The sequence below is a fragment of the Engystomops pustulosus genome, chromosome 2 (genome assembly GCF_040894005.1).
Source record: "Engystomops pustulosus chromosome 2, aEngPut4.maternal, whole genome shotgun sequence".
Lineage (NCBI taxonomy): Eukaryota > Metazoa > Chordata > Amphibia > Anura > Leptodactylidae > Engystomops > Engystomops pustulosus.
In genome coordinates, this window is record NC_092412.1 from 19,034,193 (window position 1) to 19,061,972 (window position 27,780).

A 27,780-nucleotide genomic window follows, 5' to 3' on the forward strand; every position below is an offset into this window, starting at 1 on the left:
TATGTACAAGAATATAACTACTATAATACTGCCCCTATGTACAAGTATATAACTACTATAATGCTGCCCCCTATGTACAGGAATATAACTACTATAATACTGCCCCCTATATACAAGAATATAACTACTATAATACTGCCCATATGTACCGGAATATAACTACTATAATACTGCCCCCTATGTACAAGAATATAACTACTATAATACTGTCCCTATGTACAATAATATAACTACTATAATACTGCTCCCTATGTACAAGAATATAACTACTATAATACTGCCCCCTATGTACAAGAATATAACTACTATAATACTGCCCCCTATGTACAAGAATATAACTACTATAATACTGCCCCCTATATACAAGAATATAACTACTATAATACTGCCCATATGTACCGGAATGTAACTACTATAATACTGCCACCTATGTACAAGAATATAACTACTATAATACTGCCCCCTATGTACAAGAATATAACTACTATAATACTGCCCCTATGTACAAGTATGTAACTACTATAATACTGCTCCTTTGTACAGGAATATAACTACTATAATACTGCCCTCTACGTACAGGAATATAACTACTATAATACTGCCCCCTATATACAAGAATATAACTACTATAATACTGCCCATATGTACCGGAATATAACTACTATAATACTGCCCCCTATGTACAAGAATATAACTACTATAATACTGCCCCCTATGTACAGGAATATAACTACTATAATACTGCCACCTATGTACAAGAATATAACTACTATAATACTGCCCCCTATATACAAGAATATAACTACTATAATACTATCCCTATGTACAAGAATATAACTACTATAATACTGCCCCTATGTACAGGAATATAACTACTATAATACTGCCCCCTATGTACAGGAATATAACTACTATAATACTGCCCCCTATGTACAAGAATATAACTACTATAATACTGCCCCCTATGTACAGGAATATAACTACTATAATACTGCCCTCTATGTACAAGAATATAACTACTATAATACTGCCCCTATGTACAAGAATATAACTACTATAATACTGCTCCTTGGTACAGGAATATAACTACTATAATACTGCCCTCTATGTACAGGAATATAACTACTATAATACTGCCCCTATGTACAGGAATATAACTACTATAATACTGCCCCCTATGTACAGGAATATAACTACTATAATACTGCCCTCTATGTACAAGAATATAACTACTATAATACTGCCCCTATGTACAAGAATATAACTACTATAATACTGCTCCTTGGTACAGGAATATAACTACTATAATACTGCCCTCTATGTACAGGAATATAACTACTATAATACTGCCCCCTATATACAAGAATATAACTACTATAATACTGCCCATATGTACCGGAATATAACTACTATAATACTGCCCCCTATGTACAAGAATATAACTACTATAATACTGCCCCTATGTACAAGTATATAACTACTATAATGCTGCCCCCTATGTACAGGAATATAACTACTATAATACTGCCCCCTATATACAAGAATATAACTACTATAATACTGCCCATATGTACCGGAATATAACTACTATAATACTGCCCCCTATGTACAAGAATATAACTACTATAATACTGTCCCTATGTACAATAATATAACTACTATAATACTGCTCCCTATGTACAAGAATATAACTACTATAATACTGCCCCCTATGTACAAGAATATAACTACTATAATACTGCCCCCTATGTACAAGAATATAACTACTATAATACTGCCCCCTATATACAAGAATATAACTACTATAATACTGCCCATATGTACCGGAATGTAACTACTATAATACTGCCACCTATGTACAAGAATATAACTACTATAATACTGCCCCCTATGTACAAGAATATAACTACTATAATACTGCCCCTATGTACAAGTATGTAACTACTATAATACTGCTCCTTTGTACAGGAATATAACTACTATAATACTGCCCTCTACGTACAGGAATATAACTACTATAATACTGCCCCCTATATACAAGAATATAACTACTATAATACTGCCCATATGTACCGGAATATAACTACTATAATACTGCCCCCTATGTACAAGAATATAACTACTATAATACTGCCCCCTATGTACAGGAATATAACTACTATAATACTGCCACCTATGTACAAGAATATAACTACTATAATACTGCCCCCTATATACAAGAATATAACTACTATAATACTATCCCTATGTACAAGAATATAACTACTATAATACTGCCCCTATGTACAGGAATATAACTACTATAATACTGCCCCCTATGTACAGGAATATAACTACTATAATACTGCCCCCTATGTACAAGAATATAACTACTATAATACTGCCCCCTATGTACAGGAATATAACTACTATAATACTGCCCTCTATGTACAAGAATATAACTACTATAATACTGCCCCTATGTACAAGAATATAACTACTATAATACTGCTCCTTGGTACAGGAATATAACTACTATAATACTGCCCTCTATGTACAGGAATATAACTACTATAATACTGCCCCTATGTACAGGAATATAACTACTATAATACTGCCCCCTATGTACAGGAATATAACTACTATAATACTGCCCTCTATTTACAAGAATATAACTACTATAATACTGCCCCTATGTACAAGAATATAACTACTATAATACTGCTCCTTGGTACAGGAATATAACTACTATAATACTGCCCTCTATGTACAGGAATATAACTACTATAATACTGCCCCCTATATACAAGAATATAACTACTATAATACTGCCCATATGTACCGGAATATAACTACTATAATACTGCCCCCTATGTACAAGAATATAACTACTATAATACTGCCCCTATGTACAAGTATATAACTACTATAATGCTGCCCCCTATGTACAGGAATATAACTACTATAATACTGCCCCCTATATACAAGAATATAACTACTATAATACTGCCCATATGTACCGGAATATAACTACTATAATACTGCCCCCTATGTACAAGAATATAACTACTATAATACTGTCCCTATGTACAATAATATAACTACTATAATACTGCTCCCTATGTACAAGAATATAACTACTATAATACTGCCCCCTATGTACAAGAATATAACTACTATAATACTGCCCCCTATGTACAAGAATATAACTACTATAATACTGCCCCCTATATACAAGAATATAACTACTATAATACTGCCCATATGTACCGGAATGTAACTACTATAATACTGCCCCCTATGTACAAGAATATAACTACTATAATACTGCCCCCTATGTACAAGAATATAACTACTATAATACTGCCCCCTATGTGCAAGTATATAACTACTATAATACTGCCCCCTATGTACAGGAATATAACTTCTATAATACTGCCCCCTATGTACAAGAATATAACTACTATAATACTGCCCCCTATGTACAGATATATATCTGCCCGCTCTCGGTGTGATGTTATATCTGTGCTGTGGTGTCAGGTTCGGGGTTGACCTCTCGCTGTCCTCTCCTGTGTTCTTGGCTGCGGTGGTCTTCCGGCTATATGAGGGGTGGGGGATGTGATGTCATGTATCAGAGTTGTCTCGGCTGTTGTTGTTATTAGTTTGTGCTATTAATAATATGTGTTTATTATACTACTTATCACTGATGGGTCGAGACTGGGATCACCTTAACCCCCGCTGTCCTGGGGGGGGGATGTATTATGTTGCTGTGGGACATATCATTATATTTAAAGGGCCGGTACTGGGTGATGACACGTCCAGGAGGTGAGGCTTATTGTGTGTTGTTGCTATTTCTGCTGCGCTGTCGCGGTGTTTGTGTCGCCTTTTTCCTGCTATTGACTTCCATCACATCACAATGAGAAGTACAAGTGGGAGTTTCCTTGTGGTGTTTGGGTGTTTTTCTCTTACATCACTGGTCGCGTGTGACCCAGCGATGCCATCACATCACGTAGTCGTATACGGTATTTTATTAGCCTCGCAGTCATCTAGAATTTTTCTTAATTATTCTTATTTTTTATCAATCTCTGTTCATAAAATAGAATTTTTTTTAATGTTTTGTTGCAATTACATCATAGTTTCCTATTATTTTATTGATTTGAGGGGGGGGGAAATAACTAATTAAGTTTTAATGAACTAATAACCAATACGTTTTTACTTTTGAATTTCGGGAAATAGATGTGGTCACTTATAGGATTCAGTTATAACTGTAGATAGTAAGCTCTTGTGAGCAGGACCCTCACTCCTATTGTTTCCTCTGATTGTGTAATTACTTGGTAATGTCTTATTTTGTTTGTATATGTTCCCCATGATCTGTACAGCGCTGCAGTATATGATGGCGATATAAAAATAAAACTTTATTATTACTAGTATTGATATTATTATTACTGTCAGCGGGTTGGACCATGTGTTAGGTATTGTCCCTGGAGAGATGTGTAATCAGACCTTTATGTATGTCGTTAGTAGCAGCAGGACTGTAATATATGGATTTATATTCCAGGATTATACTGGTGGCGTGTACTCACACTGCTGTGCTCTGTGCTCTCTCCAGCCAGTGTTAGGTATTGTCCCTGGAGAGAGGTGTAATCAGACCTTCATGTATGTCGTTAGTATCAGCAGGACTGTGATATATGGATTTATATCCCAGGATTATACTGGTGGCGTGTACTCACACTGCTGTGCTCTGTGCTCTCTCCAGCCAGTGTTAGGTATTGTCCCTGGAGAGATGTGTAATCAGACCTTTATGTATGTCGTTAGTAGCAGCAGGACTGTGATATATGGATTTATATTCCAGGATTATACTGGTGGCGTGTACTCACACTGCTGTGCTCTGTGCTCTCTGGAGACAGTGTTAGGTATTTCCCCTGGTGTGTAATCAGACCTTTGTGTATATCTTTAGTTTATATTCCACGATTGTAGGTTCTACACGTGAACTGGGGGCATCCACTCACACTGCTGATCTCTGTGCTCCCTGCAGCTGGTGTTTGGTCTTGTTCCAGTAGAGATGTGTAATCAGACCTTTCTCTATGTTTTTTGTAGCAGCAGGACTATATTCAAAAATCGCAGGTACTCCAAGTGCACTGGCGGCACATCCTCACAGAAGCTGCAATCCTGGACTATAAATCCATATTTCACAGTCCTGCTGCTACTAACAACACACACAAAGTTCTAATTTTACATCTTGCCAGGGACTATACCTAACACTGCAGAGAGCACAGAGCTCAGTGGTGTGAGGACACACCCCCAGTGCATTTGGAGACATGAAAATCCTGGAATATAAAAATAAATATTGTGTCTCTGTATGTATCCCAATTACATATCTGTTCAGGGATAATACATAACACTGGCTGCAGAGAGCACAGAGCACAGCAGTACATAACACTGGCTGCACAGAGCACAGCAGTACATAACACTGGCTGCAGAGAGCACAGAGCACAGCAGTACATAACACTGGCTGCACAGAGCACAGAGCACAGCAGTACATAACACTGGCTGCACAGAGCACAGCAGTACATAACACTGGCTGCACAGAGCACAGAGCACAGCAGTACATAACACTGGCTGCACAGAGCACAGCAGTACATAACACTGGCTGCACAGAGCACAGCAGTACATAACACTGGCTGCACAGAGCACAGAACACAGCAGTACATAACACTGGCTGCACAGAGCACAGCAGTACATAACACTGGCTGCACAGAGCACAGAGCACAGCAGTACATAACACTGGCTGGACAAAGCACAGAGCACAGCAGTACATAACACTGGCTGCACAGAGCACAGAGCACAGCAGTACATAACACTGGCTGCAGAGAGCACAGAGCACAGCAGTACATAACACTGGCTGCAGAGAGCACAGAGCACAGCAGTACATAACACTGGCTGCAGAGAGCACAGAGCACAGCAGTACATAACACTGGCTGCACAGAGCACAGCAGTACATAACACTGGCTGCACAGAGCACAGCAGTACATAACACTGGCTGCACAGAGCACAGAGCACAGCAGTACATAACACTGGCTGCAGAGAGCACAGAGCACAGCAGTACATAACACTGGCTGCACAGAGCACAGAGCACAGCAGTACATAACACTGGCTGCACAGAGCACAGAGCACAGCAGTACATAACACTGGCTGCACAGAGCACAGCAGTACATAATACTGGCTGCACAGAGCACAGCAGTACATAACACTGGCTGCACAGAGCACAGAGCACAGCAGTACATAACACTGGCTGCACAGAGCCCAGAGCACAGCAGTACACAACACTGGCTGCAGAGTGCACAGAGCACAGCAGTACATAACACTGGCTGTACAGAGCCCAGAGCACAGCAGTACATAACACTGGCTGCACAGAGCCCAGAGCACAGCAGTACATAACACTGGCTGCACAGAGCCCAGAGCACAGCAGTACATAACACTGGCTGCACAGAGCACAGAGCACAGCAGTACATAACACTGGCTGCACAGAGCACAGAGCACAGCAGTACATAACACTGGCTGCACAGAGCACAGCTGTACATAACACTGGCTGCAGAGAGCACAGAGCACAGCAGTACATAACACTGGCTGCACAGAGCACAGAGCACAGCAGTACATAACACTGGCTGCACAGAGCACAGAGCACAGCAGTACATAACACTGGCTGCAGAGAGCACAGAGCACAGCAGTACATAACACTGGCTGCAGAGAGCACAGAGCACAGCAGTACATAACACTGGCTGCACAGAGCACAGAGCACAGCAGTACATAACACTGGCTGCACAGAGCACAGAGCACAGCAGTACATAACACTGGCTGCACAGAGCACAGCAGTACATAATACTGGCTGCACAGAGCACAGCAGTACATAACACTGGCTGCACAGAGCACAGAGCACAGCAGTACATAACACTGGCTGCACAGAGCCCAGAGCACAGCAGTACACAACACTGGCTGCAGAGTGCACAGAGCACAGCAGTACATAACACTGGCTGTACAGAGCCCAGAGCACAGCACTACATAACACTGGCTGCAGAGAGCACAGAGCACAGCAGTACATAACACTGGCTGCACAGAGCACAGCAGTACATAACACTGGCTGCACAGAGCACAGAGCACAGCAGTACATAACACTGGCTGCAGAGTGCACAGAGCACAGCAGTACATAACACTGGCTGTACAGAGCCCAGAACACAGCACTACATAACACTGGCTGCAGAGAGCACAGAGCACAGCAGTACATAACACTGGCTGCACAGAGCACAGCAGTACATAACACTGGCTGCACAGAGCACAGAGCACAGCAGTACATAACACTGCCTGCAGAGAGCACAGAGCACAGCAGTACATAACACTGGCTGCACAGAGCACAGAGCACAGCAGTACATAACACTGGCTGCAGAGAGCACAGAGCACAGCAGTACATAACACTGGCTGCACAGAGCACAGAGCACAGCAGTACATAACACTGGCTGCACAGAGCACAGAACACAGCAGTACATAACACTGGCTGCACAGAGCACAGAGCACAGCAGTACATAACACTGGCTGCAGAGAGCACAGAGCACAGCAGTACATAACACTGGCTGCACAGAGCACAGAGCACAGCAGTACATAACACTGGCTGCACAGAGCACAGAGCGCAGCAGTACATAACACTGGCTGCCGAGAGCACAGAGCACAGCAGTACATAACACTGGCTGCACAGAGCACAGAGCACAGCAGTACATAACGCTGGCTGCACAGAGCACAGCAGTACATAATACTGGCTGCACAGAGCACAGAGCACAGCAGTACATAACACTGGCTGCACAGAGCCCAGAGCACAGCAGTACATAACACTGGCTGCACAGAGCACAGCAGTACATAACACTGGCTGCACAGAGCACAGAGCACAGCAGTACATAACACTGGCTGCACAGAGCACAGAGCACAGAGCACAGCAGTACATACCACTGGCTGCAGAGAGCACAGAGCACAGCAGTACATAACACTGGCTGCACAGAGCACAGAGCACAGCAGTACATAACACTGGCTGCACAGAGCACAGCAGTACATAATACTGGCTGCACAGAGCACAGCAGTACATAACACTGGCTGCAGAGAGCACAGAGCACAGCAGTACATAACACTGGCTGCACAGAGCCTAGAGCACAGCAGTACATAACACTGGCTGCACAGAGCCCAGAGCACAGCAGTACATAACACTGGCTGCACAGAGCACAGAGCACAGAGCACAGCAGTACATACCACTGGCTGCACAGAGCCCAGAGCACAGCAGTACATAACACTGGCTGCACAGAGCACAGAACACAGCAGTACATAACACTGGCTGCACAGAGCACAGAACACAGCAGTACATAACACTGGCTGCACAGAGCACAGAGCGCAGCAGTACATAACACTGGCTGCACAGAGCACAGAGCGCAGCAGTACATAACACTGGCTGCACAGAGCACAGAGCACAGCATTACATAACACTGGCTGCACAGAGCACAGCAGTACATAACACTGGCTGCACAGAGCACAGAGCGCAGCAGTACATAACACTGGCTGCACAGAGCACAGCAGTACATAACACTGGCTGCACAGAGCACAGAGCGCAGCAGTACATAATACTTGCTGCACAGAGCACAGAGCACAGCAGTACATAACACTGGCTGCACAGAGCACAGAGCACAGCAGTACATAACACTGGCTGCACAGAGCACAGCAGTACATAACACTGGCTGCACAGAGCCCAGAGCACAGCAGTACATAACACTGGCTGCACAGAGCACAGAGCACAGCAGTACATAACACTGGCTGCACAGAGCACAGCAGTACAAAACACTGGCTGCACAGAGCACAGAGCACAGCATTACATAACACTGGCTGCACAGAGCACAGCAGTACATAACACTGGCTGCACAGAGCACAGAGCACAGCAGTACATAACACTGGCTGCACAGAGCACAGAGCGCAGCAGTACATAATACTGGCTGCACAGAGCACAGCAGTACATAACACTGGCTGCACAGAGTACAGAGCACAGCAGTACATAACACTGGCTGCACAGAGCACAGCAGTACATAACACTGGCTGCACAGAGCACAGCAGTACATAACACTGGCTGCACAGAGCACAGAGCGCAGCAGTACATAATACTGGCTGCACAGAGCACAGCAGTACATAACACTGGCTGCACAGAGTACAGAGCGCAGCAGTACATAATACTGGCTGCACAGAGCACAGCAGTACATAACACTGGCTGCACAGAGCACAGAGCACAGCAGTACATAACAATGGCTGCACAGAGCACAGCAGTACATAACACTGGCTGCACAGAGCACAGCCGTACATAACACTGGCTGCACAGAGCACAGAAGTACATAACACTGGCTGCACAGAGCACAGAGCACAGCATTACATAACACTGGCTGCACAGAGCACAGCAGTACATAACACTGGCTGCACAGAGCACAGAGCACAGCAGTACATAACACTGGCTGCACAGAGCACAGAGCACAGCAGTACATAACACTGGCTGCACAGAGCACAGAGCGCAGCAGTACATAATACTGGCTGCACAGAGCACAGCAGTACATAACACTGGCTGCACAGAGTACAGAGCACAGCAGTACATAACACTGGCTGCACAGAGCACAGAGCACAGCAGTACATAACACTGGCTGCACAGAGCACAGAGCGCAGCAGTACATAATACTGGCTGCACAGAGCACAGCAGTACATAACACTGGCTGCACAGAGCACAGAGCACAGCAGTACATAACACTGGCTGCACAGAGCACAGCAGTACATAACACTGGCTGCACAGAGCACAGAGCACAGCAGTACATAACACTGGCTGCACAGAGCACAGCAGTACATAACACTGGCTGCACAGAGCACAGAGCACAGCCGTACATAACACTGGCTGCACAGAGCACAGAAGTACATAACACTGGCTGCACAGAGCACAGCAGTACATAACACTGGCTGCACAGAGCACAGAGCACAGCCGTACATAACACTGGCTGCACAGAGCACAGCAGTACATAACACTGGCTGCACAGAGCACAGAGCACAGCATTACATAACACTGGCTGCACAGAGCACAGCAGTACATAACACTGGCTGCACAGAGCACAGAGCGCAGCAGTACATAACACTGGCTGCACAGAGCGCAGCAGTACATAATACTGGCTGCACAGAGCACAGAGCACAGCAGTACATAACACTGGCTGCACAGAGCACAGAGCACAGCAGTACATAACACTGGCTGCACAGAGCACAGCAGTACATAATACTGGCTGCACAGAGCACAGAGCACAGCAGTACATAACACTGGCTGCACAGAGCACAGAGCACAGCAGTACATAACACTGGCTGCACAGAGCACAGCAGTACATAATACTGGCTGCACAGAGCACAGAGCCAGGGCAGCCATCAGGAAATTCGGGGCCCCATACAGCAAAAGTGTCTGGGCCCCAACACACCCCAAAACCGAACAAGCCTCCTGCCCCCCGCAGTGACCTTTCACAAACAGGGTTTGAGGCCTGTTGCTACTACAAGGCACATAGGAGTCATACTTTTGGTCAAGTATATTTATTATAGTGCAAATATGGCATCAAAAACTAAAGCATGGTGAACAGTAAACATATAAAAGTGTTTAACAGACAACATATAACAAATATAACATTATAAAGTGCAATTGCTAGGGCCGCCACTATCTTTTAATGTTTTAATAAAGAATTGTGTTAATTACCAGTGGGGGTGCTCCAGTGCACCTAAGGGCTCTTTACGTCACCCTGCCACCAGTCCTGAGGTAATCTGAAGTCCTGGTACCTGTGCCTGCTCAGCAACCTCTGTGAATCACTGCATAAGGGTCAGGACTTCATATTTCCTCAGAACCAATGGGAAGGAAAAGAAGGAGCGTTCATTGCATGCCCCAAGGAAACCTAAAGTCCCAGCACCTGCACACTGATTCACAGAGGCTGCTGAGCAGGCACAGGTATCGGGATTTCGGATCACCGCAGGACTGGCCGCTGGGTGACATAAGGAGCCCTTAGGTGCACTGGAGCACTCCCACTGCTCCTAAGCTGGTAATTAACATAATTCTTTATAAAAGCATTAAAGGATAACCATAGAGGCCATTTTGATGGAACTTACAGTGCTGAAGTCAGGGTCATCAGGTGCATAGCATGATACCTCTGCCACATACACTGTGCCCTCTGTATATAGTGCCATATGCCCTCTGTGTATAGTGCCACATTTTAACAAGTCGCATCATTGTGTTTATTATCTCTGTACAGTGACATCGCTGTGTGTATTATTCCTGTACTGTGACATCACTGTGTTTGTTATCCCTGTACAGTGACATCACTGTGTGCATTATCCCTGTACTGTGACATCAACGTGTGTATTACCCCTGTACTGTGACATCGCTGTGTGTATTATCCCTGTATTGTGACATCACTGTGTGTATTATCCCTGTACTGTGACATCGCTGTGTGTATTATCCCTGTACTGTGACATCACTGTGTGTATTATCCCTGTACAGTGACATCACTGTGTTTATTATCCCTGTACAGTGACATCTCTGTGTGTATTATCCCACTGCAGGAAGAGTATATACCCCTCACACTACAACTGACCACACTGTTCCCCCACATATATCATATATACTCCTCACACCACAACTGACCACACTGTACCCCACATATATCATATATACCCCTCACACTACAACTGACCACACTGTTCCCCCACATATATCATATATACCCCTCACACCACAACTGATCACACTGTGCCCCCCACATATATCATATATACCCCTCACACCACAACTGACCACACTGTGCCCCCACATATATCATATATACCCCTCACACCACAACTGACCACACTGTACCCCCCACATATATCATATATACCCCTCACACCACAACTGATCACACTGTGCCCCCCACATATATCATATATACCCCTCACACCACAACTGATCACACTGTGCCCCCCACATATATCATATATACCCCTCACACCACAACTGATCACACTGTGCCCCCCACATATATCATATATACCCCTCACACCACAACTGATCACACTGTGCCCCCCACATATATCATATATACCCCTCACACCACAACTGACCACACTGTGCCCCCACATATATCATATATACCCCTCACACACACTCCAAAATATCCAATGTAAGGTGAAACAAGTAGTCTTCTTTATTCCATGTTTAAGCAAGAGTACAATAAAGTAGAGCGATGTTTTGGCTCACAGGGAACCTTTATCAAGCTTGATAAATAAGAAAACGCTGAAAACCATAACAATAACTGATGACAATAACCCCACACCACAATGCTGGCTCACTATAGACACTAGGAATATAACAGGACATGTACAGTACAAGCTCAGAGATGTCTCACACTAGAAGGTTAGTCAGTTAATACATTACCGGCACTGCAGAAGTGGCGTCTAGTACCTCACAGGTGACTTCTACTTCTTCTACTTCAGGGCCAGAATCGACGTAACCTATGGCTAAAGAATCTTCCACCAGATGTCTTTTGCTCCTGGCAGCGCATGCCCCACACTGTTCACCTAAAAATACCACAGTTACTCACAGTATAATGTCACCTGATTAACAGAAATATGCCCCCCCAAATATACCCCACAATAAAACCTCTGTGTTCCCTGCATATATTACTATACTACAGACCCTGAGTAATACTGTACCCCTAATTATATGTCACCCCCCAATTACACAATATATGGTTCCCCCATGACTTCATTTATATATTGCCCCCTTTAATGAATTAATTTACCGACTTATGGCCCTTTCTGATATACTGGGGCGCCACATGAATTTTAGAGACTGGACCCTCTAATTTAATTATTTAATATACTGCCCCCTCACCCCACCCTGTGAACTATTTTACATACTGGGCCTCACCCCCAATAAATTTCATACACTGGCTTCCTCTAAACTATTTTATATTCTGCCCCCTCCATTAATTATGCAGTATACTGGACCCCCAAATGAATTTTGTACACTTTACTCTTTGGTTCAGTAAGATCACAGGGAAACTACATTTATACAGGTTTTATTGAATTTTAATACATCTTAAAAAATTAAAACCTCATCACGAGTATAAGCCAAGTTTTTCAGCACAAAAAATGTGCTAAAACCTCAAACTCAGCTTATACTCGAGTCAATAAAAAAAAAAGAAAGTCAAAACCCACCTTTCCTGCGGCAGGTGCGTTTTGACTTTCTTTTTTTGAGTGCTACAAGGGGCAGGAGCTGGCTATATTCGGGGGCAGGAGCTGGCTATATATACGGGGGCAGGAGCTGGCTATATTCGGGGGCAGGAGCTGGCTATATACGGGGGCAGGAGGAAGGCTATATACGGGGGCAGGAGGAAGGCTATATACGGGGGCAGGAGGAAGGCTATATACGGGGGCAGGAGGAAGGCTATATACGGGGGCAGGAGGAAGGCTATATTCGGGGGCAGGAGCTGGCTATATATACGGGGGCAGGAGCTGGCTATATTCGGGGGCAGGAGCTGGCTATATACGGGGGCAGGAGGAAGGCTATATACGGGGGCAGGAGGAAGGCTATATACGGGGGCAGGAGAAAGGCTATATACGGGGGCAGGAGGAAGGCTATATACGGGGGCAGGAGCTGGCTATATTCTGGGGCAGGAGCTGGCTATATTCGGGGGCAGGAGCTGGCTATATATACGGGGGCAGGAGCTGGCTATATATACGGGGGCAGGAGCTGGCTATATTCAGGGGCAGGAGCTGGCTATATTCGGGGGCAGGAGCTGGCTATATACGGGGGCAGGAGGAAGGCTATATACAGGGGCAGGAGGAAGGCTATATACGGGGGCAGGAGGAAGGCTATATACGGGGGCAGGAGGAAGGCTATATACGGGGCAGGAGGAAGGCTATATACGGGGCAGGAGGAAGGATTTATAGGGGCAGGAGGAAGGCTTTATAGGGGCAGGAGGAAGGCTAAACGGGGGAAGGATCTGGTTATATGTACGGGCAGGAGGAAGGCTATACAAGGGCAGGATCTGGTTATATATATACGGGGCAGGAGGAAGGCTATACAATGGCAGGAGCTGGCTATATACGGAGGCAGAGGCAGGCTATATCGGGGGCAGGTGCTGGGTATATATGGGGGCTGGCTGGCTGTATACGGGGCAGGAGGAAGGCTATATCAGGTTGGCTTATACTTGAGTGTATAAGGTACTGAGATGTGTGAGGAGTCATGAGCTGACGTCTTCATTGCTACCATTTTGAGGGCTGTGCGACATTTTGATCAGTTTTTATTACATTTTTTATGTTATGTAAAATTGTGTAAAAGTTGCTTTTCGGATATTTGGGCGCTATTTTCAGTAATGTGGTTCAACACCAGCAATAACCGTTTTTATATTTTGATAGATCAGATATTTTGAGATGCGGCGATACCTAATGTGTTTGTGATTTTTACTGTTTATTAAATTTAATATCAGTTCTAGGGAAGGGGGGGATTTATTTTTTATACTTTTTTTTTACTACTTTTTAGAGTACTTTAACCCTAGATGGTGTTATCATTCCTACCATATACTACAATACTACTGTATATGTATTGCAGTTTATGGCATTTTTATAAAGTATTCATTACAATGAGCCACTGGTACATTGTAACGAAACTGCAGATGCCATGCAGCCTTGGGTCTGATGAAGACCCAAGGCTATTATGGCAACCAATGATAGGAATAAAGATGGTGGCGCCGCACCTCTGTGCCATACATGTAAACCTCAGAGCGTGAGGGAATTAATATTCTACCCCCCCCCACACACACACACAATTAACTATTTAATATGCTGCCCCTCCCAGAATTAACTACTTAATGCCCCCATAATAAACTATTTAAAGGGGTTGTCCGAGTTTAAAAAAAAATATATATATATGTGGCCGGGAGGGGGCTGCCTAAAATAATAAAGATGTACTTACCTTCCGGTGCCCTCCGGTATCCAGCGCTGCTGTCTCTCCGGTCCGGGCGCCATGTAAACAAACATGGCCGCCGGAGCAGCGCTGTACTCAGCTTCCGGCCGGCCGTGGCCGGGTACGCCTATCCGTCCCTATACACAGTATTGTGTATGGGGGCCGGAAGGTTGTCGGGTCCGGCCGGAACTGAGTCCAGCGCTGCTCCGGCGGCCATGTTTGTTTACATGGCGCCCGGACCAGAGCGACAGCAGCGCTGGATACGGGAGGGCACCGGGAGGTAAATACAGCTTTATTGTTTTAGTCAGCCCGCTCCCGGCCACATATAGTTTTTTTTTTTAAAACTCGGACAACCCCTTTAATATGCTGTCCCCCATAATAAAATATTTTATATGCTGGCCCCCCCACAATTAACTATTTTATATGCTGCCCCCCCCCCCACAATTAACTATTTTATATGCTGCCCCCCCCCCACAATTAACTATTTTATATGCTGCCCCCCCCACAATTAACTATTTTATATGCTGCCCCCCCCCACAATTAACTATTTTATATGCTGCCCCCCCCCCCCACAATTAACTATTTTATATGCTGCCCCCCCCCACAATTAACTATTTTATATGCTGCCCCCCCCACAATTAACTATTTTATATGCTGCCCCCCCCCACAATTAACTATTTTATATGCTGCCCCCCACCATTAACTATTTAATATGCTGCCCCCCCACCATTAACTATTTAATATGCTGCCCCGCCACCATTAACTATTTAATATGCTGCCCCCCCATAATAAACTATTTAATATGCTGCCCCCCCATAATAAACTATTTAATATGCTGCTGCCCCCCCCCCCACACAATTAACTATTTAATGTGCTGCCCACGACAAATTAATTAATTTAGATATTTATGCCCCCACCATCTTTTAATACTGTTTGATAAAAAAAAAACATTTTACTCACCTCAGGTCCCGTGTCTTGCTTCGTCTTGCCGCGTCCGGGAAGGAAGGGGTGCGCGGCCGCGTGGTGACGTCATCACGCGGCCGCGCATCCCAGTTCATGGAGCGATGTGCGCCGGGGTTGTCTTCCGGCCACATCGCTCCAGTAATAGTGCTCGAGCGGCCGGAAATGGCCGCATCGAGCACTATATAGTGACGGGCAGGAGCTTCCGGTCCGGACGGACGGAGGCCCCTGCCCGACTGCCGATGGTCGAGGCCTGCCGGGGGCCACAGCAGGAGCCGGATCATTGGAGCGCCAGCCCGGGGGCCCCCAATCAATAAATTTGCATCCGGGGGCCCGGCGCTGGCGCTCCAAGAGCGCCAATGATGATCCGGCTCTGTGTGCAGCACAGACCGCACAGTCTGCGGCCCACCGGCCGGGCCCCCGGGCCCCCCCCCCCCCTAGTGTCTTAGAGTCCGGGCCCCATAGGGCAGTACCAGTTGTACTGCCCTATCGGCGGCCCTGCACAGAGCACAGCAGTACATAACACTGGCTGCACAGAGCACAGAGCGCAGCAGTACATAACACTGGCTGCACAGAGCACAGAGCGCAGCAGTACATAACACTGGCTGCACAGAGCACAGAGCGCAGCAGTACATAACACTGGCTGCACAGAGCACAGCAGTACATAACACTGGCTGCACAGAGCACAGAGCACAGCAGTACATAATACTGGCTGCACAGAGCACAGAAGTACATAACACTGGCTGCACAGAGCACAGAGCACAGCAGTACATAACACTGGCTGCACAGAGCACAGCAGTACATAACACTGGCTGCACAGAGCACAGAGCACAGCAGTACATAACACTGGCTGCACAGAGCACAGCAGTACATAACACTGGCTGCAGAGAGCACAGCAGTACATAACACTGGCTGCACAGAGCACAGAGCACAGCAGTACATAACACTGGCTGCACAGAGCACAGCAGTACATAACACTGGCTGCAGAGAGCACAGCAGTACATAACACTGGCTGCACAGAGCCCAGAGCACAGCAGTACATAACACTGGCTGCACAGAGCACAGAACACAGCAGTACATAACACTGGCTGCACAGAGCACAGAGCGCAGCAGTACATAACACTGGCTGCACAGAGCACAGAACACAGCAGTACATAACACTGGCTGCACAGAGCACAGAGCGCAGCAGTACATAATACTGGCTGCACAGAGCACAGAGCACAGCAGTACATAACACTGGCTGCACAGAGCACAGAGCACAGCAGTACATAACACTGGCTGCACAGAGCACAGAGCGCAGCAGTACATAACACTGGCTGCACAGAGCACAGAGCGCAGCAGTACATAACACTGGCTGCACAGAGCACAGAGCACAGCAGTACATAACACTGGCTGCACAGAGCACAGAGCACAGCAGTACATAACACTGGCTGCACAGAGCACAGAGCACAGCAGTACATAACACTGGCTGCAGAGAGCACAGAGCACAGCAGTACATAACACTGGCTGCACAGAGCACAGCAGTACATAACACTGGCTGCACAGAGTACAGAGCACAGCAGTACATAACACTGGCTGCACAGAGCACAGCAGTACATAACACTGGCTGCAGAGAGCACAGAGCACAGCAGTACATAACACTGGCTGCACAGAGCACAGAGCACAGCAGTACATAACACTGGCTGCACAGAGCACAGAGCACAGCAGTACAAAACACTGGCTGCACAGAGCACAGCAGTACATAACACTGGCTGCACAGAGCACAGAGCGCAGCAGTACATAACACTGGCTGCACAGAGCACAGCAGTACATAACACTGGCTGCACAGAGCACAGAGCACAGCAGTACATAATACTGGCTGCACAGAGCACAGAAGTACATAACACTGGCTGCACAGAGCACAGAGCACAGCAGTACATAACACTGGCTGCACAGAGCACAGCAGTACATAACACTGGCTGCACAGAGCACAGAGCACAGCAGTACATAACACTGGCTGCACAGAGCACAGCAGTACATAACACTGGCTGCAGAGAGCACAGCAGTACATAACACTGGCTGCACAGAGCACAGAGCACAGCAGTACATAACACTGGCTGCACAGAGCACAGCAGTACATAACACTGGCTGCACAGAGCACAGAGCACAGCAGTACATAACACTGGCTGCACAGAGCACAGCAGTACATAACACTGGCTGCAGAGAGCACAGCAGTACATAACACTGGCTGCACAGAGCACAGAGCACAGCAGTACATAACACTGGCTGCACAGAGCACAGCAGTACATAACACTGGCTGCAGAGAGCACAGCAGTACATAACACTGGCTGCACAGAGCCCAGAGCACAGCAGTACATAACACTGGCTGCACAGAGCACAGAACACAGCAGTACATAACACTGGCTGCACAGAGCACAGAGCACAGCAGTACATAACACTGGCTGCACAGAGCACAGAGCACAGCAGTACATAACACTGGCTGCACAGAGCACAGCAGTACATAACACTGGCTGCACAGAGCACAGAGCACAGCAGTACATAACACTGGCTGCACAGAGCACAGAGCACAGCAGTACATAACACTGGCTGCACAGAGCACAGCAGTACATAACACTGGCTGCAGAGAGCACAGCAGTACATAACACTGGCTGCACAAAGCACAGCAGTACATAACACTGGCTGCAGAGAGCACAGAGCACAGCAGTACATAACACTGGCTGCACAGAGCCCAGAGCACAGCAGTACATAACACTGGCTGCACAGAGCACAGAGCACAGCAGTACATAACACTGGCTGCACAGAGCCCAGGGCACAGCAGTACATAACACTGGCTGCACAGAGCACAGCAGTACATAACACTGGCTGCACAGAGCCCAGAGCACAGCAGTACATAACACTGGCTGCAGAGAGCACAGAGCACAGCAGTACATAACACTGGCTGCACAGAGCACAGAGCACAGCAGTACATAACACTGGCTGCACAGAGCACAGAGCACAGCAGTACATAACACTGGCTGCAGAGAGCACAGAGCACAGCAGTACATAACACTGGCTGCACAGAGCACAGAGCACAGCAGTACATAACACTGGCTGCAGAGAGCACAGAGCACAGCAGTACATAACACTGGCTGCAGAGAGCACAGCAGTACATAACACTGGCTGCACAGAGCACAGAGCACAGCAGTACATAACACTGGCTGCACAGAGCCCAGGGCACAGCAGTACATAACACTGGCTGCACAGAGCACAGAGCACAGCAGTACATAACACTGGCTGCACAGAGCACAGAGCACAGCAGTACATAACACTGGCTGCACAGAGCCCAGGGCACAGCAGTACATAACACTGGCTGCACAGAGTACAGAGCACAGCAGTACATAACACTGGCTGCACAGAGCACAGAGCACAGCAGTACATAACACTGGCTGCACAGAGCACAGAGCACAGCAGTACATAACACTGGCTGCACAGAGCCCAGGGCACAGCAGTACATAACACTGGCTGCACAGAGTACAGAGCACAGCAGTACATAACACTGGCTGCACAGAGCACAGAGCACAGCAGTACATAACACTGGCTGCACAGAGCACAGAGCACAGCAGTACATAACACTGGCTGCACAGAGCACAGCAGTACATAACACTGGCTGCAGAGAGCACAGAGCACAGCAGTACATAACACTGGCTGCACAGAGCACAGCTGTACATAACACTGGCTGCAGAGAGCACAGAGCACAGCAGTACATAACACTGGCTGCACAGAGCACAGCAGTACATAACACTGGCTGCAGAGAGCACAGAGCACAGCAGTACATAACACTGGCTGCACAGAGCACAGAGCACAGCTGTACATAACACTGGCTGCAGAGAGCACAGAGCACAGCACTACACAACACTGGCTGCACAGAGCACAGCAGTACATAACACTGGCTGCACAGAGCACAGCAGTACATAACACTGGCTGCACAGAGCACAGAGCACAGCAGTACATTACACTGGCTGCACAGAGCACAGCAGTACATAACACTGGCTGCACAGAGCACAGAGCACAGCAGTACATAACACTGGCTGCACAGAGCACAGAGCACAGCAGTACATTACACTGGCTGCACAGAGCACAGCAGTACATAACACTGGCTGCACAGAGCACAGAGCACAGCAGTACATTACACTGGCTGCACAGAGCACAGAGCACAGCAGTACATAACACTGGCTGCACAGAGCACATAGCACAGCAGTACATAACACTGGCTGCACAGAGCACAGCAGTACATAACACTGGCTGCACAGAGCACAGCCGTACATAACACTGGCTGCACAGAGCACAGAGCACAGCAGTACATAATACTGGCTGCACAGAGCAACACTGGCTGTTCTGCCTAATGGAAGTTGCATATGTAATGTAGTGTGTAGAACGCGGTAGTGATAAGATGATGGAAAAATCACAGGATAGAGGAAATTCCAGAGCCAGAAAAATCCTATCTGCCCTTTTCCCTTCATCCGTGTCAGGTGTAAAAGAACTACAAGAACTATGAAATAATACGAATAAAAATCCTGTTCATCCTGCAAAAAACAATCCCCTATACCAGTGATGGCGAACCTATGGCACAGGTGCCAGAGGTGGCACTCGGAGCCCTATCTGTGGGCACCCAGGCTATCACCCAAGGGCAAAGTTCAACAGAAAGGACTCAAATCTTCCTTCAGTCTCAAACAACTTGAGATGCTGCTCCCAACACTCTTTTTAAGGTGACACCTCCTTGGCTGATTGGAACTGCAGGAAGAGTGAGAAGGTGTGAACAGAGCCGGATAACCTTTGGAGATCATCCTGCTGGCCCCATTATTCTTTCTTTCTTTATATTTGAGAACTTGGAGAGAGGCTACAATGATGTCTGAATTTGCCCTTTTGCTTCCAGCAGTATTAGTGTCCTCCGGGGGGCCAATACGATTGAATGTTGTGGAAGAACAGCAGCAGTAAGTTTCTTTATAAATTGTCATGTTGGCACTTGATGGTAAATAAATGGGTGTTGGTTGTAGTTTGGGCACCTGGTCTCTAAAAGGTTCGCCATCACTGCCCTATGCAGCTCAGTCATGGAAACTATGTCATTGTCCATGCAGTTCATAAAAGTGATAAAACATAACAAAAGAGATACAACGATTCAACTACCATAATCCTACTGACTCGCTAGAAAATAAAGTTACAAAATCTCTTAAACACTGATTGCCATAGAATAAAAAGGAATGATAGAAGTGCAGTTCTTTTTCATTTACTTCCTCCAAAACCTGTGTCCTAGGTGCCTACAAACTTCAAGCTGAAATCAGACTACAAGGGGCTTGTTTGTAGTCTGTAACCATGGAAACACATAGGTGAGCAAGGGAGCTGTGCTGACAAAACACATTCCCTGTAATCATTATTATAATCTCGACTGAAATAATGGATGGAAAAGTCTACCCCCCCCCCCATCCCCCCTGCAAAGTCTCCATCAGTCAATGACTTTCCAGCCTGAGATATTCAGCAACCCATGACGCTGCCTCACATCAGGGGCTTCGCTTCTGTGTTCCAGCGACTTTCTGGTTATCAGGTGGAATTTTGCTTTATACATTTTGACACATTATGATACAACTTTACAACTTGTTATAACTTTCCTCATATTATTTCTGCTGCATTTTAAAATTTCACGGATACCGATCCGATGTGGGATAATTTTAGGATCTGCCTTTAAATTTGCAAAAATATCAGCGCCCCCCCCCCCCCCCCAAAAAAAACAACTCCCCCTCTTACACAACTATTACTGATCATGAATAAAGATTCTGGGTGACCACTACCTACAAATATCCTGCATGCACAGATGGGGAAGGAGCCCTTAAAGGGCATGTTCACACACAGCAGTAACGCTGCAGCAACACAAGAAAAAACTAATTAAAAAAAATATGCAAAATTTCTGCCATATTTAAATCCACAACAAGAAATCTGCATGTATGAAATATATATCTATATACAAAGTAAATAAGTAAAACATTGTAAAGGGTCTGAACCCTTAAATGGCTCCTGCCCGTATAACAGGTGCAAGGACCTGAAATAGCGCCAAGGGGTGAAATCAGCAGCCGCTAATAACAGATGCAGCCCCCAGAAAGGGATGAGGGGGGTCGTAATCTACTGCTGGCGTCATATTCGGCATTCAGGTCACTAACAATGGGGGGTACTGCTGAGGGTTTGCTACAATGTGCAAACATTGCTGAGCGGGTTCACTATATAAAAGGAGAAAATTGCTGAACTAACAATCCCTTAATAACAATCCCTTAACATTCACCGGTTGATGTGACCTGCATGGGACCCCAATAATCCATATACATATAGTGGGGGCAGAGACATGTGTGAGCATGGATGGGCTGAAGTTTTGTTACTATACCTGACTGTAATTGTATCCAGTCTAGATACATAGTCATAGACTCATCAGCAGCACAAGACTTTTTCATTTTCTCAAAATTTGTTACAATGTATCAGTTCAGGAATTCAAACCTCAAAAAGCATGGTCTTTACTGGAAACTGTTGTAACAAACCCCCAGCTGTGAAAAGTGTTGGGTCCTAAGCTGATCACATTTCACTGACAGCAAGCAGAGATCTTAAAGATCAAATGGAAAAGAAACACAAGGTATTCTAGAAAGTCGCTGAAAGTTTTATTTTCCGATTTCTATAAAACTACATTTTAGTTACCGTACGGTTCTGCAAGTTTTTCACCATTTTAAAGATCTCTCCTTGCTGTCAGTGAACGGCAGCAAATCCAAATCCCATACAGATTTTACAACTGAGGTTTCGGTACAGTGTTTATCAGTCTAGACAACACCTTCATCCTGACCTGATATTTCGTTACAATGTACAAGCGCAGGTAATATGTATCTCAAAAACCAACACAAGGTTTTCAGCTCTGTTCACACATTTAGAGAAAAAATTTGTTGCAAAAATCTCTGCACCTGCCAGTGACCCGCACACAGATGGGGGCTGCGTAACCTACACGAGACAGAGACATTTCTACTTTCCAAAAACTGATATTTTGCTCCCGTTGATATAATACATAACATTCTTACAAGTATCAATGTATCTGGATATTTTATAAACTGGATGCAATTGTAACAAACCCTCAGCTGGGAGAAGTTGCAAGTTCTATGTATCAGTTGGGATTGGAAAGAGTATCTATGTGGGGTAATAAGATAGAATAGGTTATATTAATAAGGGGGGTACATACGGCCCCTGGAAGCAATTGTAACAAACCCTCAGCTGAGAGAAGTTATAAGTTCTATGTATCAGTAGGGATTGGAAAGAGTATCTATGTGGGGTAATTAGATAGAATAGGTTATATTAATAAGGGGGGTACACACAGCCCCCCTGCATGGTAGGTTGGCAGGGAGTTGAGGGCAGGTGCACTTACCTTATAGCTGGGTTCCCACTATATCCCATCAGATGCAGCAGAGCCGTGTCCTGTAGATGTTCCCGGCTCAGCTCTTCCAGAATACACAAGGTCACTCCATGTAATCAGATCCCTATATAATATATTCCAGATATGGGACCCCTCCCCTGACCGGGCCCCTGAGCCCCTCCTGCAGACTGTGGCCCCTGGGATCCCCTTGGTGCAGGGTCTTCTATGACTTGTATGGACTGGATAGAGATTTGCTCTGCACTTGGTCTATAAGTCTGGAGTCCTTCCCCCTCCCCTTCCTTACACGGGAGCTGTCAATAGCTGGAGGAGTGGAGGCAGGACGCAGCTCCCCGCCTCAGGCGTGTCACATCAGGGTCTGGGGGTCTGCAAGGACCTGCCAATGCCCTGGGGACATGAACCCTCCACGTCTTCTCCTTTATATTCTTCTATTATAGGTCAAACAGGAACTGAAAGCACAAAACCAGTGGTGATAAGAAGCCTCGCTGCTGGATCCATTACATGAAATCACACCACTGAACAACAACACTGAAGAAGGGGGCACCTGGGCAGGTGGAAGCGCAGAGTCCCATAGTGATACACAGAACGGATCAGATTCTACACCTAAAACTTCTCCATTCAGATAACAGAGGAGCTCTACCTGGATAACTGATAAACATACATAATGGTGTCTGCCTGCAGCCACCACTAGGGGGAGCTCTCTGTAATATGGGCAGTATTAATCTGTATGTAGTGAGCTCCCTCTACTGGTGGCTGCTGTAAGGCTTCATGAGCAATGATAGAAGCAGCTCAGTGTCCCTGCACTCAAAAAAATATGCCCTCAACCCAATAATAATAATAATAATAATAATAATAATAATCATGTATTATATTGTGGGGTCACAAATAAAATCTAACTTTTCTTAAAGGGAATGTGTGAGATGGTGTTACTTTGCAGACTGCAGCCAGTGTAAAATATAGTCCCTGGAGAGATATTTAATTAGACCTTTGTGTATGTTATTAGTAGCAACAGGACTGTGATATATGGATTTATATTCCAGGATGGTACTATGCGGTGTGTCCTCACACTGCTGTGCTCTCTGCAGCCAGTGTTATGTATTGTCCCTGGAGAAATGTTTAATCATACCATCGTGAATGTTGTTAGTAGCAGCAGGACTATGAAATATGAATTTACATTCCAAGCTGGGAGAGTGTCCTAAACACTGCTGTGCTCGGTGCTCTCTGCAAAGACTGTGGAGTGTCCCAAGCAGTGTGAGGACACACCCCCAGTGCACTTTGAGAAGCTACAATCCTGGATTATAAATCCATATATCACAGTCCTGCTGCTATTAACAACACACACTTAAAGGTCTGATTACACAACTCTCCAGAGACAATATCTAACATTGGCTGCAGAGAGCTAAGAGCACAGTAGTGTGAGGACACGCCCCCCACTACAATACCGGAATATAAATCCATATTTCACAGTCCTGCTGCTACTAACACACACAAAGGTCTGATTACACAACTCTCCAGGGACAATATCTAACATTGGCTGCAGAGAGTACAGAGCACAGCAGTGTGAGGACACCCCCTGTACAATACTGCCATATAGATCCATATTTCACAGTCCTGCTGCTACTAACACACACAAAGGTCTGATTATACAGCTCTCTAGGGACAATACCTAGAACTGCCTGTAGCGCTCAGTGGTGAAAAACTGCAATGTGCAGAGGGGAACGTGTAGTGATAAGATGATGGAAAAATCACAGGATAGGATCCAGCGCAGGAATTTCCTCTATCTGCCTTTTTTCACTTCAGTCCTGTCAGATATAATATTAGGTAATGTTCCCCTCCTCTCGCCCCATGTGTGGAATGCAGGAACGAGGCTTTACTGACACCACAGGTTTGGGGGTCATAATCAAGACAATGGACAGGGGAGACAGTAACTAATAGGGGGAAGACTCCCAAAAATTTGATGGATTAGTTCCTGATGATACCACATATATCTAATATCTGGTAATATCTGTTAAAGGGAACCTGTCAGCAGATGTGACAATGTGGGCTGCAGTCAGTGTTATATATTAGACCGTGGAGAGATGTGTAATCACACCTTTCTTTGTGTTGTTAGTAGCAGCAGGACTGTGAAATATGGATTTACTGTATATTCCAGGATTGTTGCTTTTACAAGGGGCGTGTCCTTACACTGCTGTGCTCTGAGCGCTCTGCAGACAGTGTTCATACCTTTGTGTTGTTAGTGGCAGCAGGACTGTGAAATATGTATTTATATTCCAGGATTGTAGCTTCTACAAGAGCACTGGGGGTTATAGCCTCACACTGCTGTGCTCTTACTAAGAGCCTCTTATCTCTCTACATTGTACAACCCTATTTTGCTATGAGTAAAAGCTGTAACAATCTAAAACATCCCTTTGTTGGACTGGGATTCACCAGATATTAATTCTTAGGTTATAACCCCTAGGACCCAACCTCAAAATTGGGTTGTCTTCTACCCGAGGGTGCACGAGCCATGAGGTGAGTTGAGCCTCTTGCCTCAGGCAGCATCACCTACAAGAAGGGGCATCATCAGGACTTGACATGTAAAATCATTGTAAAAAAAAAATAGGGGGTGGGGCAATATTCCATCACTCGCCTCAAAGCAGAGAGTTTAGGTTCACCCCCGCCTTCTAGCGGACCAGTGGATCCTAGTATTGGGTTACAGCTTGAGCCTTCGGTTCTGCACTGTGGAACCACCCTAACTTTTGGACTCTTCCAATAAGTTATTGAGTTATGGGGCAAGATGGAGAAGATAGAATCTCCAGGTGGTTGATGTTCTTGGTGGATTCGGACCCTGGACCCCAGAGCTGCCCCCCATATAACTAGCCCATAGATCTGCCATAAACCTTGAATTGCTGCACCCTACAGTTTAGCTTCCTGTAGTAACCCGCCAGATCTGGAGACAATCTCCGCTATCTCGGCTTCTGTTACAACAATCTGGGTCAGAAGTTTCCTCTCTCTTCGATGAGATCTGATACCGTCACAATCTAAGCCATAAACTCTGTATGAGAATGAGACCTTGTGTTATTTTCTTCCGGCTCGTCGTGAGTCGGCCCAGCGTAGAACCAACAAAGAAGTCCATGGGAACAGGGTCGGATTAAGGATGGTGGGGGCCCTGGGCGCACACTGGTGGGGGCCCTTTCAATAATGTTTTTGGAAGTATATAGCCTGCCAGACCCTGTAGTATATAGCCTGCAGCCCCCTGTAGTATATAGCCTACAGCCCCCTGTAGAATTTAGCCGCCAGTTCCCTGTAGAAAATGACCACAAAATAATACATTTCATACTTACCTCACCTTCCCTTCCAGTGATCCCACAATGCTGCAGGCTCTTCCTTGCTCTTCAGGCAGCCGCCGGCCACTGAAGACACAGCTGCCACCGCTGGGGGAGATCACCGATGCAGTATTTTGGCAGCAGCAGCGCGACGTCATCACTCGCCACCGGCGTCCCATCACAACCTGCAGCTGCCAAAACACTGCAACAGCGAACTCCCCCAGCGATGGCAGCTGTGTCTCACTGAAACAGCAGACATCCTAGACCAGTGATGGCAAACCTATGACACGCGTGTCAGTGCTGACACACGTAGCCATTTTCACTGACACACGGCTGCCTGAGAGTTAAGTTTCATCCTACATGACCAGGTGCAGTAGCCGGGAGGCTGAGAGATTGCACTGAGCTTCCAGCACTCCCCCCTCCTCCTCCTCCCCCGGGCTGGCCCCTCCCTCCAGCTGTGCCTAGTGTCTCCAGTCAGCAGAGGTATCAGCATGGGGCACAGCAGGAGAGGTGACCCGGCCATACACCCAGGAGGCTCCTCTGCAGCTCCTGATAGTTGTGGTGGGGGGAAGATGGCATCACAGTCAGAGGTTACATCGCTGCTGCCTTGTGTGATGTCCCAGCAGCTGCCACCTCTACACTGACCATCTCCACAGCAGGGGCAAGGGAGGACAACCACTCTCATCCTATAGTAAGTAAGGTCAGTGCACTGTATGATAGAAGACAGTCATCAGGGCTTGTGTGTCAGTTTTGTGATGTACAAGCCCAGACATTGCGATTCTTTTGCTCCTCACACCTTCTCCATGCCAAGAGGGCATGAGGGAGATGCAGACAGCGGCGCCTGCGCCCTCACTATAACCTGTGAACTTTCATGACAGAAAGTTCACAGGTTACTAAGCATTTCCACATTTGTCTGATTGTAACCGATCTATTACAATGTGCGATTTGCACATAGTAATAGATGATTGGGAAAATCCCCATATACTGCCAGCCTGTAGTATACTGTAGTATGGCAGTACATGGTAGGATCAATCAGACAACCTACGGTTAAAGTACCCTAGAAGTTAAATAGTATACAT

General features: G+C 46.1%; 1 protein-coding gene across 2 annotated transcripts in view; it reads right to left on the bottom strand.

Moving 5' to 3' along the window:
- P2RY6 (pyrimidinergic receptor P2Y6) overlaps window positions 1-23,672 on the bottom strand; it is a 60,750-nt gene extending 37,078 nt beyond the window's left edge. Inside the window, exon 1 of one of the 2 annotated variants that reach the window (XM_072133867.1) lies at window positions 23,391-23,672. The gene's annotated coding sequence lies outside the window, so the exon portion shown is untranslated. Of the gene's footprint in view, window positions 1-12,472; window positions 12,605-23,390 lie in introns of those variants that run through there. The other variant, XM_072133869.1, reaches the window with a different exon arrangement.
- Between the last annotated feature and the right edge of the window lie 4,108 nt (window positions 23,673-27,780).